This window comes from Coenobita brevimanus, chromosome 103, assembly GCF_032717465.1.
Source record: "Coenobita brevimanus isolate Jiangsu-jjx chromosome 103, ASM3271746v2, whole genome shotgun sequence".
NCBI lineage: Eukaryota > Metazoa > Arthropoda > Malacostraca > Decapoda > Coenobitidae > Coenobita > Coenobita brevimanus.
In genome coordinates, this window is record NC_137056.1 from 32,625,310 (window position 1) to 32,645,064 (window position 19,755).

Consider the following 19,755-nt stretch of genomic DNA (forward strand, 5'->3'; position numbering starts at 1 on the left):
AATGTTTACAGCAATTTCAGCACAGAAACTTTGTGCAATTGCTCATTTCTTGTCATGGTCATACATTTTAATTTTAAGCATTAAAGGATATTGATTATGAAGTCAGCATACATTGTTTAAGCCCTTATACGTTGTCATTAAATACAAGTCAAGTAATCGGTAATGGTGCCCCCCCCCCTTTTTTTTTTTTTTTTTTTTTTTTTCCCATGTACTCAAATTTGTATAGGTAGTGTTTATACTTGATGGTAACAAAGGTGGCCTCAGATATGATAAAGTGTTGTAAAAAGTGCTTATTAGAAATGTGCCTTGCAATTTTATGTGTTGTCTTTGTACAGTGAATCACTCAAACTAAATCCTAAAGTAAAGCACATTATATAGTTTTTGATTCTAGCTCATTATAGCCGTCGTCTGGAATGAGTATACCCATTCAGCATTTAATGTTGGGCAGTAACTGAGCAGGTTTAGTTTTTTCCATCATGTCTGTAAAATGCACCCTATAAATTCAGTTACCGGGTATGCTTTTGGAAATTCCTTGAAATCCCAAGATTAATGTGCCTCTACGAGTTATGTTTAATATGGTGCTTCATCCATTACATTTTACATAATGTTGAAATTTGAAATGTGCAGTTTAATTTTCAGTAAAGTTACTATTTTATATGTAATACATGAAGTATCAGTAGTTAGGACTATTGCTCATTAATAGAAATATTAAAAAAAAAAAAAAGTTTTGGGAAAGAAACTCAAGCAGCCTCCTTAGAAATGGTGATCTTTTGCTTGGACAGTTATCCCAAGATTTAGTTTTTGCTGTAACAAGCAAACTTGGTCACTGCTGTTAGGTGTGAATTTTTTAAAAATCACAGGTGGGGAGTTCTTGTAGTGACATATTTTGGATGCTGTATAGAAGCCAGTTTTGTCTTGTCTTGCAAATGATGTGATCTCTTGACACATGCCAGTGATACATATACTCTTCCTAGAAAGTTAGTTCTTCTGATATTACGTTGCTGTTTGTATTTCTAGTATAAGCATACCTACTGTCTGGCTGCTTCATAGGATGGGTGCCAAATGACCAGGCTTAATTAATTTGTCTCTGGTTATATATTTTATGTTGCATTATCACAAACTCAGTGCTGCTGTAATTTGAGACACTAGCTCTGTATGTGGTGAAAGAAAGCAATAAAATATATCTGTATTTCTGTGTTACTGATACCATTTTGATAATCTTTTCTTTATTAGCTACATCAGTGTACAGTGTACCCTCGATATACAGAACTCATCTTTAATAAATATCGGTTTTAACGACTACCTTGACCTGGCTGAACATTTTCGTTTGGTCAAAGAATGGACCCGCAGAAAACACCAACCAGTGTTGCATCCCTAAACACACACACACACACACACCTCCGCATCCCGCAGTACACCTTGCTCAACATGAATATCCTTTCTTCGCCACTCTAGTGACAATTACTACGGTACCGTGTTTGCTGTCTTAATTACTCTGTATGGGCCTTCAAATTTCGGTGACAGGTTATTGTCTTTAGTGTGAATAATACCATTGACAGAACCTTCTAAGCTGATAGTTGATTCTTTTGCCTTTTTATCGAATGTCATTTCTTCCTTGGACATCAATAACTGTTTCTTCACCATTATGTGTATCTCCTGTCATAATTGTATAAGGGCGAATTTTCACTGTCCAGAATTTCATGCGGTAATTTTTTGTTTGTCCCACAGATAATGAAATGTGATGTGTCTCCTATAGACTTGTTTATTGCACAGTTAATTGATGCTTTCACTCAGGGAACCCAGTCATCCCAGCCTGTATAATTTTCACTGATGTAAAAAAAAAAAATGGCACGGGAAAGGTTATCTCAGGCCGTAATGTCACGCACTCTAAAGATGGATTTAAACATGAGCACAAATATTAAGTTGACTTCATCTAATTTTGAAACAATGTAGTTAATCAATAATATGTACCAGCCTATAGTGTAGCACACTCATAGCGTACCCTTGCATATAATATGTTGACGATGTGTTAAAAATGAGTATTATTGAGCCATCAGTCTCTCCGTGTAATGCCCCGTTATTTTTCGTGCCCAAACGAAACGGAGAAATGCGTGCAGTAGTCGATTACCGTAAATTAAACCAACACACAATCTGCGACCGGTTTCCTATGCCATTGTTAAGTGACGTCTAGCAATAATAATGTATTTTCCACAATCGATTTACTTATTGGCTATTATCAAATTTCTCTCGATCAGGAGTCACACAAATACACTGCTTTCTCCACAGATACAGGGCATTACCAATATAAAAGAATGCCGATGGTTAAGGACAGCGCCAGGCACATTCCAACAATTAATGAACTGTGTACTATCTGGAATGTTAGGAAAGGCCTTTCAGTGTACAACAGCACAGATCAGCACAGGCATGGTAAATGTACGTTGGCCTCAAGTTCGTTGTCTTTATTTTTCAAATAATTACACTTAATGCTTGCCAACTTCGTTTTCACAACTACAGGGGCTATACAATCTGCACTAGGCCGAACTGACACTGAACTGCACTGACACCAAAACTGAAACGACACTGACTTCCTAGGCTCTTCCACCATCTTATACAGCCGTACATTACACTCGAAGCTTCTAGTGTTCTCTAGCACCCTAAGTCTACTAATACCAAGTCAGATCACTTCCTTCTAAAACGGCTCCAAGCTGAAGCAGTTCAGTTAACTTATGACCATTGTGGTGAATGGGTGCCTGCTCCTCACACCAGATCATGACACATTTTCAGTCTTAAGAAGTGAGGGAAGGGACTGAAATGTGTGGGGGTGTCAGGGAGAATATGAGGGTGTGAAGGAAGGTGTAGGGGTGTGAGGGAGGATAGGAGAGTGTGAGGGAAGGTGTGGGGTGTGATTGAAGGTGTGAGAGTGTGATTGAAGGTGTATGGGTGTGAAGTTACCTACTGCTTTATTATAGGGTTAAACGAGTCTGCACTTCTTCCTCTTCTTTGTTTTCCCTTATTATAAGTGTTTAATTTGAGTCTGCCCTTTTATGCTAAAATGTCGGGAATGGTTACTGACGGCAGCACAACACCTCCGGAAGGAACCTACGGAGAGACAAACAGAGCGCGACCCGACCCCAGGCGACAGGAACATAAGTCCCACTGGGCCGCACACCCCTATGACCCAGAACTCGCCCGCCGCCACCATAGCAGGAAACAGAGACTACCTTGTAGGCGAGCTGACCCTCGACAGGATTGGGATGGAGCTACTTCCTTAGCCCCAAGCAGCACCCCAGCGATGGCCAGCAGCTGCGCCCTTTGTGAGATGGCCAGTAGCCGCCCAGCCCTTCAGGAGATGGCCAGTAGCCACCCAGCCCTTCAGGAGACGGCCAGTAGCTGCTTAGAAGGCTTTCAGGAGACGGCCAGTAAGACGCTCCCCATTAAGAGCCACGGCCTGTAGCTGGGCTCAGCCGATGGCTGGTAGTCACGCCCTAAAAAGGCCATGGCCTGTAGCCGGGCCCCACTGCAGGAGACAGCCGGTAGCCACTCCCCCGTCAGGTGCTGCTATACCCCTCTACAGGAACCAGCGACGGCTGGTAGCCACGCTGGGGAGAGAAGGGTACGTCCCCTCTCCTGTAGTTGCCTCAGAGGACGGGACACAGGCGACGGCCGGTAGCTGCACCCGTCGGCAGGAGACAGCCTGCAGCCGCTCCTCGTCCTCTGTACGTGGCTCAGGCGACGGCCGGTAGCCACACTTCACCTGCATCCCCATCAGGGAGTTGGGTCCAAGCAACAGCAGGTAGCTGCACCTACGACAAAGGGACGGCCGGTAGCCGCCCTCGTTTTGTTGCCCACGGGAACCCAGCGACGGCTGGCAACCACGCTGGGTGCACCAAAGCCCCTTGCCCCCTGTGACTTCACTATGAGAGGGCGTTCTGCCATCAGACCTGCCAACCGGCGGGGGCGCAGATGACCCTACTGTCCACCAGCACCGAGGCAACCTTCAGGAGGAAGGCCTCAGCCTCAAGGATCCGTGGAGAGGTCCTGTACTATCTCCAGGGCTATTTTCTGCACAGCTAGAGGGACCCTACCTGATGGACTCTGACAGAGGCTGACACCACAGCCCACTCCTGACAGTGTCCCTGACAGCAGGAGACCACAGCCGATGGGCCCCCAAGGCCGCCCCCAGGACCCCCGGGTGAGACCTCTCCCCACCCCGACACAGACGACGCTTGTCCTCCATCAGGCAGCTGAGTAAGAGCTTCTGGAAACTCTTTGGCCCCAGTCCCGAGGGCCGGACCCCGGTTCCCAGCCCCGACAGTGTGGGGCCCTTCGCCGCACGCAGCCCTGGACGGGAGAGGATGCCTCTATGAGTGATCCCGTGGCAGCAGGATACGGAGGTCCCTAGTGGAGCACAGCCCCCTTCAGGAGCTGGGTTACGAGCTCTCCGGCTGCCCTCTGCCAACGCTGCCACCTTACCCAGTCCTGACAGTGAGTGACAGTGGAAGTGCAGTGACAGTGAAACAGTGACATAGACATCGGGCAGTGAGTTAGAATACTAGAGGGAAACTAGGCCCAAATTCCATCAGTGTTACAGTACCAGAAGTATAGACAAACAGTGGAACAGTGACCTAAAACATCGGGCCCCGAGTTAGAATACTAGAGGGAAACTAGCCCCAAATTCTATTAGTGTTACAGTACCAGAAGTATAGACAAAAAGTGAGACAGTGACCTAAAACATCGGGCCTTGTGTTAGAATACCAGAGGGAAACTAAGCCCAAATTCTATCGGTGTCACAGGACCGGGAGTGTAAACCAACAGTGAAACGGTGACAGGGCATGAGTAGCCAAACAGTGATTACAGTGGCTACAGCAAATGTATAACTCGGCTCCAGTAATATAATACTTTCGTGACAAGACCTATAGCCACGCAACCTATTCCAACCACAGTGTAAAGTTCCCTCAAAGCTACAGTGACTGATTCCCCTGCCCAAAACCTTAAGTGCTGTTCATTGCAGCCTACTTCACACTTTTATCCTGAACTATTGTCTCAACAGCATCCTGCGAGATACTGCTACTCCCGATCTCAGTGCATTATATGATTGCCTAGATTCCTGTTTGTGACATCTACCTGTTCCACATTAGAATTTACCAATATACGTGTAAGGTTGTTGCCCTGAGTTTTTGTGACCTGTGTCTCTCTTAGTTTACTAAGCTCCAGTCTAGAAAGGGAACCCAGCTGCAGAATAGACGTTCAAAGGACGGGAAGCCGACCCCAAACACCTAGCATAACAGTGGTGGACAGCGGTGGTTCTTGACCCAGGTATACGAGAGAGGCACTCAGGGAATACCGGCAAAATGGCAATCAAACCTCACATACAATTGCCTAAATTCGACTCGGAACAATACGACGTCCACACGGATCTAGCAATTATTAAACCATTACTAGATATCGGGTTCGAGGACGAGAATAAAAAAATAGCAGTTACACTTCCACCACTGGGTAAAGCGGCAGCAAATATCATGCCAAAAATCGTCCTGGGGCTCACATGGCAAAACTTCATGAAGCTCGTGATCTAAGCCATCACACCCTCACTAGGAAAAGTGGTAGCACTATCCCAGTTGGACAGCCTGACATATGATGGCAATTTGGATGATACCTTAATCCAGGCCAGACGCCTGGTTACTGCCGCCTACCCGGAGATGGATGATGAAACCTGGGAGCAACACACCTTCAACACCCTCCTCAGAGTCCTCCCCAGCATGGTCAAGGAGCACTTCATGATCCACGACCCGATGGGAGACCTGAACAGGGACATCCAACTCATACGACGCCTTCTGGCCTCCCGCCCTACCGCTCAACAACTCATCCTGGTGAATAAGTTCCCCACCAACAAACCTGCACCACCAGTCAAGCCACGTCTGCCTAAGCCGCACACCAGTCCCACCCTGACTCCCAGCTTGCCCAGGGCGCACCCCACCCACAGACGCCCCAGCCATAAGGGGAACCCTAACCTCATCCTGATAAATCCCTGGGAGTTCTCCGCATGCAGCTCCAGGTGCCCACTCCACGACATCAGGGACCAACTAAAGGCTGGTAGACGCAAGCCAACCACCCCAGGCCGACGTAAAGTCTCCTCTTTGGGAAATGAGGAGCCAGCAGATGAACACGCACCCGTGGAGGAAGCCGAACCCGGGGAGACGGAACAAGAGGAAGAAGGTGGTCCATGACATTTGGCCTTTTAGGACCGCCCCCACACCTCTCCATGGTGGCGAGGGCCACTTCCCCCAAATATCGTCTCCCATTCTACAACAAGATGAGGCTGAACGGGGTGAAAACCAGACTTCTGGTCGACACGGGAGCGGCCAGATCCTGCCTGTACAGTCATTTTCACTCCCGTCACAAGTCGACCTTTGGCCTGCTTTACCCGACATCAGCTCATTTTGTGGACAGAGGGGATGGCCCCCTGCCTATCCGTGGGGAAACTCGGGCCCTTTGTGTTGACACCCATCAACCAGCATCAACACAACACAAATTCATCATATTTGACTCCACCTGCCGCAACTATGTTAGATACCAGGGACTGGACCTGCTACAGAAATTAAAAGCCACCATCAATTGCCATAACAGACAGCTCCAGTTCTGGAAGTCCCCAGACTCCCCCCCTCCCCAGCAATGTGCATTTGCATGTCCAGACCCCAGCTAAACACCCCTCCACCCTCCTTGGCCCCGCCCCCCCTTTCTGTCTCCCTCCTCCTTCCCTCTAACGTTCCCCGCTGTCACCTCCTCCACAGTAACAATTCCCCCCACCACAAAACCTGGTTGCCCCTGAACAGGCCCACAGGTACATCTGTCCTGTTCTTCCCCCACCTGCCTACTGGGACCCTCTCGGCCTGCCTTTTGCCCCCGACTTTCCTTCCCCCTCACGTCACAGCAGTCCGAAATGGTAACCTTGCTCCCTCCCCCCCCCAACACTACCTAAAGGGCTCGTAATAGGAGAGATGGAAGAGGCCCCATTTCTACCCCCATCAGACACCCTCCGCTGCCTTCTCCTGGATTTCCAGGACCTGTTTGCAGCGGGACCCGCCGACATTGGACATACCACCTACTTCACTCACGAGATCCACATGACAGGTCCGCCAATCCGCTAGCCATCCCGGTGGAAGAATCCCAAGTAACGGGAGGAAGAAGACTGCCAAGTTCAGGAAATGATCGAGGCCGGAATCGTTTCCCCTTCCACCAGCCCCTGGTCCTCCCCTGTCGTGCTCGTGAAGAAGAAGGATGGCACCATGAGGTTCTGCGTTGATTATCGCTGGTTCAACGACGTGACTGTCAAGGACGCCACCCCACTCCCCAGGATAGACGACTCCCTTGATTCCCTATACGGCACCTCCTGGTTCTCCACCCTTGATCTCCAGTCAGGGTATTGGCAGGTACCAGTGCGACCAGAAGACAGAGGCAAAACCGCTTTCTCTACCAGCAACGGAAAGCACTACGAGTTTAATGTCCTGCCCTGTGGCCTCTGTGATGCCCCTGCCACCTTGAGATTAATGGAGTCTGTCCTCAGCGGCCTCACCTGGGAGATCGGTTTGGCCTACTTAGATGACGTTATTAATTCAGCAGGACCTGGCCCGACCACCTCCAATGCCTCCAAAAAGTCTTTTCCTGCATCCGACAGGCCAGCCTCAATCTACGGCCCTCCAAGTGCTTCCTAGCTGCCGGAACCGTCTCCTTCCTGGGGCATGTCATCTCTCAGGACGGTATTTTCCCCAGTCCAGACAAGCTCTGCGCCATTGCGGACATCCCACCGCTACAAGACGTCCACAGAGTTCGGGCCTTCCTCAGCCTGACCTCCTATTACCGACGCTTCGTGAAGGGGTTTGCCCACATTTCCAAGCCACTCCACGACCTTACCCAGAAGGGAGAACCTGTTATCTGGACGGAGGAAAGACGAGCCGCCTTCCAACAACTAAAGGACAAGCTCATCTCCCTCCCAATCATCAGTGCTAGGCAGGTGTGCAAACATTTGTGCAAAGCGCAATTGCGCACTGTTGTGCTCTGATGAATATCGTTTGCACACTGCGCACCGCACGAGACCATGTGCAATATTGCGTTTGCGCACATGAAAAGGCTGGTGCGCAAGCATAAATTTAGTTGGGCTTGCACAACTAAATTTGCGCTTGTACACCTGCTTTGCGCACCTGTCCTGTGGATTGCGCACTACGCAATCTGAGACACCTGGTCTTAGGAGCTTCCCGTATGGTCTGGACAAGGGATGGGGGAGGCTCGGGCGGGTCGCGAGGGCTAGGGGTAGGCGCGAGGGACGGAGGGTAGTATCTATCTATCTATCTATTGCCAGACGCCTCAATCCCGTTTGGGGTGGCCACAAACAAATCGCCTCCAAGTCGCCCTGTCCCCCGCCATTTCACTGCCCTGCTCCCAACTCACACCCCCCTCTCTCATATACCTCTCCACCCCATCCCTCCATCTCATCCTCGGCCTCCCCCTCCCTCTTCCCCCCTCCACCTCACTCACATACACTCTCTTCGTCAGTCTTTCACCCTCCATCCTCTCCACATGGCCAAACCACCTCAGTGTGTTCCTCATAACGCTTCCTATCACATCCACATCCACACCACAACAGGCTGGCCTGTCGGAGGGTAGTAGCATTTCTTAAAATGCTTCAAAAGAGATAATGTATTTTAATATTTTTTAAATTATTATTATTAGTAAATAATAAATTTAAAAATATTATTTATTAAGAGCAGCATATGCAGTTCCTGACAAAAATCATGAAAACATTATTTAAATCAAGTATCCATAGCCGAATAATTTATTAGGCTGTGGATATTTGATTTAAATATCATGTTTTAATGATTTTTGTCAGGAATTACACATGCTATTGTATATCTATATTGAATTATTAAACACAACGTCTTGCGAAAATGCAGATAAAAGTAAAACTGGCAACACCACATTTCCCTGTCCCTCTGCTTGATAGCCCGCTCACTCCTCTGAACTTCCACGAGTAAAAAAGTTACTACATGACAGCATTGTGATACCAATGGAAGCGAAGCTTTGACGTTGTTGGAGGGACAGAAGTGAAGAGTGAAAGCTGTGGAAATAAATGAGTTATTTGAGAGGAGTGTAATGCTAGGTGAAAAAGGGCCCGACTCCTCGGTCCTAGAACACCTAACGTGTAGCGGGATCCTCTTTCGAGACCGGGGCTTAGTGCAATAAAGAGAGGTAGGACACAAAAACTCCAGGCAATAACCTTTACACGTATATTACCACAGTCAGACGCAGGACAAAAAACAGCAGATAATACAACACAGTATGTGACAAAAAATAAAACCTTAACTAGATAAATAGCATCTCGCAGGATACTGGCTTAACAGACACTAATGCGAACACTGCAAGTTTAGTGCACAGGTGTACATGGAATACAGGATCGCGGTGCACGTGGGAGCGCAGGAATGGGTCTCACACGGGGGGGAGGAGGGGGGAAGGGTGACGCGTGGAGGGTCAGATCAGAGTTATAGTAATATTGGGAGGGCATTGATGTTACGGATTCTAACTTAGTATTTTCTGATAGCAAAGGGATTTTGACAATTGATTATATTGCTAGTCCAAGGTCTTACGTACACACTGACTGCTGAGAGAATATTTCTTAAGGGAGGGTAGAAGACACTGGGAATTTACTGTGTTTATGGTAATACAAGAGGGAGGATATTACTAACACTTTTTCTCTATTGTCTGCTGGTAGCAAAGGACGTTTGGTTATTTTACTATGGAGAATCTCTCGGGGTAGGAGTCTTACTGATTTTATGCAAGGGCGTCACTCGTGAGTCTGATTCACCAGAACTTAGTTTCTGCGCTCGTCCTTATGCATCCGCCCGTGATATCACTCGCCCCGGTATTCAACATACACTAAGTCACTGTATCACTGTTACACTAATTCTGGGGCAACATCACACTTAACATAAGTCACTTATATGGTGGGGGCGGCGGGGAAACACGCCGGCGACAACTCTGCCTGAATAGGGGCACCGCCAGGGGAGGGCGTGCCGAGAGGGCACGGGACGACTTGCAGGGGCGTCCTCTCTTGTCCAGGGCTGCAGGTGGCGAAGGGGCCCGTAGTCTTCGGGCTGGGTACAGAAGTGTGGCCCTCAGGACTGGGGCCAAACAGGTCCAGGAATCTCTGGCTCAGGTCTCGGCCGGAGGTGGAGGTCTTCCGCCATCGGGTCGTGGAGAGATCACGCCCAGGCATCCTGGGGAGGGCCTGGAGTACCCTAGGACTGCTGCCCCCAGAGTCAAGGGGCGCCGTCAGGGAGGGGCTGCGGCACCGACCTGAATTAGGGTCTGTCATGTGGGTCTTCTCCAGGGTCAGGCATAAAGAGCAGAGGCCGGGGGAAGCTGTAGGGCCTCCCTGGGGTCCTTCTGTGCTGGAGGTCCGGGCACTCGTCTCACGCTGGGATGGTGACACTGCTTGCACCTCTCTCTGGCTGTGGGGCCCGGCTATCGGCCGTGGCTGCCCAAGGGCGCAACTATAGGGTGTCAAGGCCCAGCTATTGGCCATGGCCTGAGTGGGGGAATCAGCGCGCCTCTGGACACCGGAGTGCCTATCGTCCGTCTGACAAAGGCGGGAGCAGCCTCTTGCCATCTCCTGCAGGAGGGAGGGTGAGCGGCTATAGGCCGACTCAGGGGCAGCGCCTTCGGAGCAGTTATCGGCCGTCTGATGAAGGCGGGAGCAGCCTCTTGCCATCTCCTTCCGCCGGAGGGGTGAGCGGCTATAGGCCGACTCGGGGGCAGCATCTTCAGAGCGGCTATCATCCGTCTGACAAAGGCGGAAGCAACCTCTTGCCGTCTCCTTCTGCCGGAGGGGTGAGCGCCTATTGGCTGTCTCAGAGGCAACACCTTCAGAGTGGCTATCGGCCATCTGGCGAAGGAGGGAGTGGCCTCTTGCCATCTCCTTCTGCTGGAGGAATGAGCGGCCATCGGCCGTCTCTAGGGCAACACCTTCGGAGCGGCTATTGGCTGTCTGGTGAAGGCAGGAGCGGCCTCTTGCCGTCTCCTTCTGCCGGAGGAATGAGCGACTATCGGCTGACTCGGAGGCAGCACCTTCGGAGCAGCTATCGGCCGTCTGACGAAGGTGGGAGCAGCCACTTTCCATCTCCTTCTGCCAGGGGGAGGAGCGGCTATCAGCCGTCTCCTGAAGGAGGGGATGTTGGGCAGCTATCGGCCGTCCCAGGAAGGACACCTTCTGACGAAGGCAGGAGCGGCTATTGGCCGTCTCCTCGTTACCCTCAGGCTGGTGAGACACCGGTTCCCTTACGAGGAGCGGACAGCTATCGGCCGTCCCTAAAGAGAAGGCACCTTTGGAGCAACTATCGGCCGTCTCCTCATTACCCTCAGGCCAGTGAGACACCGGTTCCCTTACGAGGAGCGGGCGGCTATCAGCCGTCCCTAAAGAGAAGGCACCTTCAGAGCGGCTATCGGCCATCTCCTTGTTACCCTCAGGCCGATGAGACACCGGTTCCCTTACGAGAAGCGGGTGGCTATCGGCCGTCCCTAAAGAGAAGGCACCTTCGGAGCGGCTATCGGCCCACTCCTGTAGAAGGCGGGAGCGGCTATCGGCCGTCTCCTGAGGGGCACTAGTCAGAGCTGGACAGACAGCTCCACCCCGATCTGATCTGGCAGTCCCACTCCCTGAAGGTAGTGGCAACGGTGAGGCGGCTGAATGCTATAGGGGCGCACGGCTCGGGCCGACTTGTGCCGTTGTTGCACTGCATCCTGTGGTTCAGCTGCGGCTACTCCATGGGGTCCGGGTGGGGGTGTCGGTGAGTTTCTGGGGGCACTATGCTGCAGTTCACGCATTTCAAGGAGCATGTGGAGTTACATGGAGAGACAGACTGACAAGTAACGAACTCAAGGATCGTTGTGGTGTGGATGTGGATGTGATAGGAAGCATTAGGAGAAACACACTGAGGTGGTTTGGTCATATGGAGAGGATGGAGAGTGAGAGAATAACGAGGAGAATGTATGTGAGTGAGGTGGAGGGGGGAAGAGGATGGGGGAGGCCAAGGATGAGATGGAGGGATGGAGTGGAGAAGTATATGAGAGAGGGGTGTGAGCTGGGAGCAGGGCAGTGAAATGGCGGGGGACAGGGTGACATAGAGGCGATTTGTTTCTTGTTTGTGGTCAGTGGCCACCCCTTACGGGATTAAGGCATCTGGCAATAGACAGATAAAAATAATAATAAATAAAAGTAAGTATGCTAAGTTATTTACATATCTCAATATTTTACAGTAATTCCCACAAATATATGCAAGTGGTTTGCACTAGCACTTAGCGACATTGCGCAAGCTAAATATTGGATTGCGCACTTGTGCAAATTACAAATAATAGAAAATAATAATAATAAATAAAAGTAAGTAAGCATGCTATTTTATTTAAATGTCTCAATATTTTACAGTAATTCCCACAAATATATGCAAATGGTTTGGCTTGCACTTTGCGACATTGCGCAAGCTAAATATTTGTCAGATTGTGCACTTGCACTCGTGCAAGGTAGTGAACTGTGGATTACGCATTGCACTTGCACTAGGTCCTTCTTCGTTTGTGCTGCCCACCACTGCCAATCATGGCTTTCCCCAATTACTCCCTTCCATTCCATCTCAACACTGACTTCTCCCTGATAGGAATAGGTGCTGTGCGAGCCCAAGTCCAAGAGGGCCGCAAACACATCATCGTCTGTGTCTGCCACACCCTCAATCAGGCGGAGAAAAACTACGCCGCCACAAAGAGGGAATGCCTGGGCATTGTCTGGGCTTTGGAACACTTCTGGGCGTACCTGTCGGGGACCCAAGTTACCATCATTACCGACCACCAATCCCTCCAATGGCTGCGGCAGTCCGACACCCACAATGCCCAACTCATCAGATGGCGCGAAATACTGGAGGAGTTTAACTACGAGATCTCCTACCGCCCCCAGCAAACTTCACACAAATGCAGATGCTCTCTCCTGGCTCCCCATCAACACCGTACAGCCCAAGCCCTATCTCCTCCGACAGTGGCAACATAAGGAACGACCCCCTTGGATCCCCCAGCATCTCTTCCAAAAATTACACCACCAGGGCGACTACCTGTTCACCCCATCAGGGCATATCATCTTCACCCCCGACGCCACCCTCGACACCTTCAGACACCTACACACCCACAACAGGATGCAAAGAAACTCCTGCAAGTTTTCAATGACGCATATTGGACCCCTAACCCATCCACCCTAGCCAAGGACATATTTCAATCCTGCTGGACATGCATCTTAGGGAAAGACATCACCCGCACTGCCAGCCCGTCACACCACATCACTGCCCACAAGCCCTGGCAGTTACTATTGATCAATATAATGGGGCCCCTGCTGCTAAAGTCAGGCTATCGGTCCGACATCACTTTTGTCTATACGTACTCTAAATTCATCGTCGCCTGCCCAGCGAAGGAACATCACACCATTGCAGTTGCCGACACGTTGATCCATCATGTCTTTCCGTATTTTGGCATCCAACAGGCTATCCACTCCAACAACGCCCCGGAGTTCACCAGTAAAATCTGGCAGGAGTTAGCTCAAATCTTTGGGTATCACAAATCCCACTCATCCCCCTACTGGCCACAGGGCAATGCCAACTGCGAACGAAGCCATCGTACCTTGATGAACCAGCTCTGTACCCGGATAGAAGAAACAAAGAAAGACGACTGGCCTGCACACGTCAAGATCGTGCAATGGGGCATAAACTCTTGACCACGAGAGGATGGCATCTCGCCTTATGAACGTGTGTTTGGGGAAGCGCCTCTCCTCCTACCAGTGTGGCAACACCTACAGCCCCCCACCACCTCCCCCATCTCTGACCCCCTTCACCATCTCAGAAGGCGGCTTTCTCACCTACATAGTAACTTAGACCTCCACCCTGACACCGCCTCCAACCTGTACAAGCCAGGTGACACCATCATGATAGCACAGCTCCTTATACCCCACAAGCTTGCACTTCGCTTCGCAGGACCCTGCACCATCACCAATGTCCCCAACCCCTACCAGGTGACAGTTGATTATCACAACATGCCCCGCACACTGAGGAATCGCAATGTGCACCCATTCCGCGCCCCCACTTCCCTTACCCCCACCCTGTGTCCCACACCCCCCACCAAGCCCGCCTCACCTCCCTCTACCTCCTACAACTGCTACATATCCCGCTCACCTTCCCTCTCCACGTCCCCCTCCCCATCCTCCCCTACGTCTTCCCCCATCACGCAACATCACACCTCACTTAAAGACTTGCCGACGCCGCAAATTCCCGACCTCTCCCCCACCCCTTCCTCACCAACCTCCCCATCCCCCACACCCATCACCACATGTCCTGCCGTGCCAACCTCTCCTCCGCCCACCCAGCCCTCACCCCGCCCACCACCGATCACCACCCCATGCCCCTTCGCCACCCCTCTACCCCCACGCACCCTACCTGCCTCCCCATCCCCCACGCCTATCACCACATGTCCCACCCACGCACCAACCTCTCCTCCACCTGCCCACGGTTCAACCCGCCAACCGCCCATCACCACTCACAGCTCCGTCGCTGCACCTCTGCACCCCGCCAACCTCCCAACCACCCTCAACTCCACCACACTGCCCACAGGCACCCAACTCACCACCCACACCCACCCTAAAAACCACCATCACACGTTCCGGCTGCCTTTCATGCCCACCTGCATGATATGCCCCCACCCCTACACAACCCACCTTACTGCAAAACCACACTTCTTTTCCTAACATGAGCTCCATCACGCTCATGCTACATCAAGCACAAATCCCGGCCACCACCACTCCCCAGAGATACCACGTTGCATTGCTCTGTCATAAAACCCCACATTCCCCAGTGATCTCCAGCATTCAGCACAGCTCTCTACAGGAGACAAGACCTACTGACATGTGAATCCAACAAGCCACATGGGCGCCTCCCTTCGGACACAAACATCGCGTCCGTGGCCCTCTCCACCTCCTGCGACTCCTCCGCTCCACCATCGAATGCTCCTTATCACCTGCGACACCCAACTGGACAAAAACCCGGCCACCACAGCATGGAACGCCCTCCTCCAACATCTCCAACCCATGCATCACACCAACAACACCAAAGTCTATCATCTCCAGTCACAGCGACATGACATTTTCCCCGACGACAGTGGTAAAATGCTGGGAATAGTTACTGAAGGCAGCACAACACCCCTGGGAGGAGCCTATGGAGGGGCAGACAGAGCGCGACCCGACCCCGGGCAACAGGGATATAAGTCCTCCCGGGCTGTGCGCCCCTATGACCCGGAACTTGCCCGCTGCCACCATAGCAGGAAACAGAGACTACCTTGCGGGCTAGCTGACTGTCATGGGGGGTGAGCATTTGAGAATTAAAAATGCTAAATATTGCTCAAAAGTAGACAAGGAATTGACTTGTGAAAACCAAGTAGTAAGTTTTACTTTATGCCGGCTTACTTCGCCAATTCTCGAAGGACAAGAATTTTATCAACTTTCTCAACAGTACACAGCAGAGACTAATCGCTCACAAGTGCTGGTTGTTAGTACTGTTAGCCTCTTGAGAAAGTGACTCAATCCCTGACAATCAATAACTATTACTAATAATAACAGACAGGTTCTTACCGGTGCTTAACTCCTGGCTGGCACAATGGATTTAAGTTTAAATATGGAAGAACTGGCTTAAATACCGGTTATGAACAATGTAAGGAGTTTGTGCAAACTAGGAGCGGCAGACTAAAGTAAGCTTAATGTGGAGAAATAAAACACGATTATAATGACATTAAACTCAAAGACAAGAACTGTAAATTTATTGATTACAATAAAATAAATTTATGTTATATGAGTCTCAAAATGAACTCAAAAGGGGAATTCACGGTCACAAAGGGAGTCATGAATTCAAATAACAAAGGAAATACATTCATTCGCTCATTCAAATGCAATTAGACTTAAGCCTAGAAAACGAACGGAAATACTGGTCAGTGGAGGGAACGAGGCTGAAGCTATGAAAGACTAGGCATCTGCGTGTTGAAACACCAAGCGCTGCTATTCGCTGCAAGCCCACTTCGCCGATCACCGTCTAGTTGGAGATCCAGGAAAGTGCTGTACAACGGAGATGCTGCTCTCTACGCTGGGCACAAACAATCCTATTCTCGAGGCGGTCCAAAGTTGACTGAGTTCAAACTGGGAATGGGGTGAGAGATGATCATGTTCATAGGAAGTAGGCATGGCCTAACTTCAACGGTCAACGGACAGAGGGCAAACGATATACACACACAGTAAAATCACTAAGTGAAAGCACTAATGTCGTGCATAAGAATGGTCACTTATGAAACAGTGACAAATGTTCTGAAAAGCCATCCCGATTGACGTGCATACAAGGTCGGTTGAACTGAGTGATACCCAGTGGGAATTCCACTAAAGTTCGTGGTTTTCTTACCAAAGTACAATGTCACAAATTTGTATAAATACACAGTCGCGTGAATTCGTGACATTACGCCCATCAAAATCAAATTTTTCTTCTGAAAAATTTTACGATATATACATACATATAAATCCTAACTCAGTCACACAAGATTCACACTGTGGTGTGCGTACTATCCTGCTACAGGAGAAAATCACTGTCGCCAATGAGTGAAAAAAAAAACTCATATTTACATTAATAGTGTTATGCTGAGTGTTTTTAGGCCGACTCCTCGTACTAAAGACACTAGCTACTGAACGGGGTCCTTTTTCCGGACCGGAAGTAATGCACTAACAAGGGAACAGGACATAAAAACTAGGCAGTCCACCTTTAACACATCTATTACCTTAATTACAACACCTTAACAATATCACATAGGATGGTATTATAAACAGAGGATACAGATATACAGAGTTACGTTAGTGTAATATGGGATATTCACACACTCCTTAATTATGCTTTATAATAGGTTAAGAGTCCGTAAGTGGATGGGATTCACTTGTATCAAAGTCCAAAAGGTCTTAGCGTGTCGGGGCAATAGAGATGTCTGGGCTTGATGAGCCGAGGAGGGATTATTACTATAAATTAACAAGGGAGGTAGAGCACTAGAGTTCACTGTTTAGGCTCGGCGCGGCAACTCTTGCCCGCGCGTACACTGACAAGGGGGGAGACTACTCTAGATTGGACTTTGGGATAGCACTGCTCGGATGAACCCGGAACTTATAGTCTTTGTTAGGGGAAGGTATTTACGGACACTTTTTGGTGTAATCCCACTGGTTCACTCTGTCACTGGATCACCACAGGAAAGGGAAAGTCACTATTCTTGCCCGAGTTTCTGGGGCGATATCACTTTGTCACTGTAAGGTGTAGGTCCTCACTCTGGTCATGGTGCAGGGAGACCCTCTTGCCTGGGGTCTCGACCTGTTGTAGGTCCTCCTCTGGTCATGGTGCAGGGAGACCCTCTTGCCTGGGGTCTCGACCTGTTGTAGGCCCTCCTCTGGTCACTGTGAAGGGAGGCCTGTCTGTATTGGCCCTAGGGACTGGGGCCAAACAGGTATAGCAGACGGGCCTGACGTCGTAGGGTCTGAGGCAGGGGGAGGTCGTCGTCGACGGGTTGCCGGGCTCGCCTAGGGGTCCGAGGACTGCGGGGGTCTACTGGGGGACGCGCCGTCAGGTGTGGGCTGCGGCCTCGTCTCCCGCTGGTACCTGGGGAAGACAAGAATTTCCCGGGGGTAGGAGGTAGGTCCCGACTGGGACCAGGCCTCTGTTCAGGTGACACTTTAGGGGTAACTCCCCCGGGTGGTGTCCGGCTACTCCTGCAGGAGTTAGCTGGCTCTAGAGGACACACGGAGGCCGTGGTCTCTCTTGCACTTATGGAGGGTAGCACAGAGGCGACTCTCTCTCTTGTCTTTACAATTGCCGTGGCACCAGGTTGATCGGTCCTGGGACCCACTTGTGGCGGTGTGTGAGGGTCTCTTACCCTTAGAGTGGCTAGGGGCGTGAGCCCCGTACAATCCACTATTGGGCCTCCTGCCCTATTTTTTATAGAGGGCTCTCTTCCCTCGTCAAAGGACCTCCTGTCCTGATTGTGGCAGAGGGTATTACGCCCTCGTGGCTCACTGTGGCAGAGGATACAAGCCCCTCGTGGCTCACATGGGTTACTGCGGCAGGGGAAGGTACTTCCCCGTGGCTCGCGGTGGCAGTAGGTGTAAACACCCCGTGGCTCACCTAGGGACCTCCTGTCCCGTTGGGGTGAAGTTGTGGTCGTCACCACAAGACTACGAGGGACTGACGTATCAGTCCCACCCCACTGCTGTCGAGGGTTAACCCACCGTATAACTTGTTGCGGGTCTGGGCTCACCTGGTGTTGAGGTAGTTGCGGGGAGAAGGGGCCCAGGTCAGAGGTGGTCGGATGACCCTCTTGTCCCGGGTCACTAACCTGACCGTTATCTCCTCCTCGGGTGGTGGGGTGGTGGTGGCCCGGTGGTGGTGTGGGGGGTGGCGGGGCGGAAGGTCCGGTCGCGGGCATTTTAAATAGAAGCAAGCTTGAGGAAAAAACGCCATGACGACAGTGAAAAATCCCGTACACAGGTCAAACTGAGCAAAAATTTGCTTCATTTACATTAACAACTAATTGCTGTGTAGCGTCGTGTATGTAGTACACATTTGTAGGTGTGACAGTTGTAGTGTAACTGTACCTATGTGTAAAATGATGCAATTAATAGTAAACGGAGACGACGAGGCAGAAGAGAAGAGGGGGCAGAGACGATCAGCTGATCTGCATGACAAAACTGTTACACCCACCAGCTGTACCTGCAAAATCAATCAAGGTGAAGCATCAAAAGTGTCAGTGCAACAAACAATTTCTATTAAATTACAATCTCTCTCTCTGCCTAGTAGTCAGTACATATGCTACAAAAAGTACACTATTATTTTCTTAATGGATACATTATTAACCAGGAAACGTAGTCCTTGGATTGCTCAAATCTCTCAGAACGGGCAGTTTACTGGTTAAGCCTAACTCTACACTTATGATTAATATCGGCAAGCTGAGAATCCCTACACAATCTCGGGCAGGTCACATTTTAACACCCAACGTGGTGTGAACACTCATGTGGATAATGTGCATTCTCTGGGAATACTCAGAGAGGCCCACAGCTCGAGACACCACAAGGTAATTCAGACACAGCCTCGGATGCCCCTACGGGGGTCTCAAACCTTCCCCTTAACCTACGGTACATATGTATGTACAGACCCTGGACATAATGTGTCCTGTGAAGCCAACAGGCATGACATCAGGTCTGCATCCACATTACCATTGCCCTTTCTTTCAACTGACTCAGAGATTATGGGCGTGGATTCAAACGGCACAGGAAGGACACATCCCTGACTGGTGGTACGTTGACATACATTGCAGGAACGCACAAAAGTATCTATTTCCTGTCCCATTCCTGGCCAGTAAAAGTCAGCACGGATATGGCCCTGGGCTTTCCTTTTGCCCAGGTGACCTGACGCTGAACAATGACCCCATTCTTACGCTGCTTGGTGAAACTTTGCGGGAATGACAAACTGCAGTCGAACCTCGCCCTGGGATGTTTGTGACTCACGGTACAGCTGTCCTTGTTTATGAAGGAACCTGGCTTGACCTCCCCGTGAATACTTAATCACTTTACCCTTTTGTTTCTTCCGCACGGCAGCAAGTGTCGGGTCAGAATGTTGTTCT